This window comes from Cynocephalus volans, chromosome 13, assembly GCF_027409185.1.
Source record: "Cynocephalus volans isolate mCynVol1 chromosome 13, mCynVol1.pri, whole genome shotgun sequence".
Classification (NCBI taxonomy): Eukaryota; Metazoa; Chordata; class Mammalia; order Dermoptera; family Cynocephalidae; genus Cynocephalus; species Cynocephalus volans.
The window spans coordinates 17,318,053-17,319,629 of record NC_084472.1 but is presented as its reverse complement, the minus strand read 5'-3'; positions in this window follow the sequence as shown (position 1 = coordinate 17,319,629).

Sequence of the window (1,577 nt, the reverse complement as noted above, 5' to 3'; positions counted from 1 at the left end):
GGACCCCAAACTATACATTTGCAGAAAGACAGCTTCTTTTCCCAAGGTATTGTCTAAATGGGGGCACAGCAAATAGTTATTTAGAAATAAGTTATCATCATCAAAAAACAGGTAGTGTGAGCCTTACAGCACATATAATGTAGTAATTATATATACCCATTAAGCAAGAGAAAAGTGTTTATTTTATTCATCTTATGATCTATGAGCATCATGATGCGAGGCTGGAGCTGGGAAATCTTTTTTTGGTGGGGGAAGAAATGAGAGATTTTTAACAATGTTTGCAAGTCCACTGGGGACTCTTGCTTTCTGCATGTTTGAGTGGGATTTCACACAGCCTTAGACCTCACTGCCCTTCCTCTTGCATCTCTTTCTTTCAGGTCTCAGTAAGTGGGATCTGGAGCTGCCTTGTGTGGTGGACTCCAGCCAGCCTGTCCCACTTCTCTTCTGACCTTCAGTCCCCTTTAATTGGCCTTTTGGAGTTTGGTTGAAGTGCCAGGAGAGATGCTTCTAGCAAGATTTGGAGAAGCAAAGAGACATATTCCTGCAGGCCACGAGGAGTGGGTAGAACCTGTGAAGAAACAGCTTATGATGAGAATCAGCCTGCCCAGCCCTCTGTCCATCCACCCACCCATCCATCCACACATTCATCCACCCACCCATCCATCCACACATCCATCCCTCCATGCATTCGTCCATCCACCCATCTGTCCTCTTTCTATCTGTCCATCACTCATCTGCACCCGTTATATGCCCTATAACAAAGGGAGAACATAAATTGCTTGATTTGGGAGATATTTAAATTCATTTTATTCATTTTGGGTAGATAAGATTTATTTACACAAGGGCTGGTTGGTTGGAGCATGGTGCTGATAACATCAAGGTCAAGGGTTCAGATCCCGGTACCAGCCAGCCACAAAAAAAAAAAAAGAAAGAAAGAAAGAAAAGAAAAAAGATTTATATACATAAGAAGTTAAAGACTACTGTACTGCATCAAAATTTTCAAACTTTTTAAACAGTGAAGCTCAAATGAAAGCACATATATGAGGTAAATGTGTAGTTATTCGGGATAGTGATCTGGAGTTCCACTTGCTCTGCAAATACTCTCCTCCCAACCACTGTGGCACCTTCACAGGATCCCTGGGGCTCCCCAGAGCACAGATTACAGACTTCCGTGCTTTGCTACAAAACAAAGCTTTGACGATGTGGTGTGGGTGATGGATCTTGGGGGAGGCCCACTGAGGGCTGGAGACTTTGGAGGAAGTGTCTTGGGAGAGAGGAGACATGGGCTGTCCCTAAAAGGGAAGTCACACTTAGATCCATGAAGAGGAGGGGACACTACATGACAGGGCGGAGGCCAGGAATGAGTGCAGGCCCTGGGTGCAGGTGAGGGGGAGGGGTGTCAGTCAGGGTCCAACCAGGAAGAGCTGGTGTACTCAAGCTGGGTAACTGAGTTTAGTTAAGGGGCAGTTGACCAAGATGTGGGCATGGTTAAGGGAAAACAATAAAGGATGGTGCAGAATCTTGGGCTAGTGGCAGCTGCGAGCATTACTGGGGGCAAGAGGAAGTTGCTGTTCCTG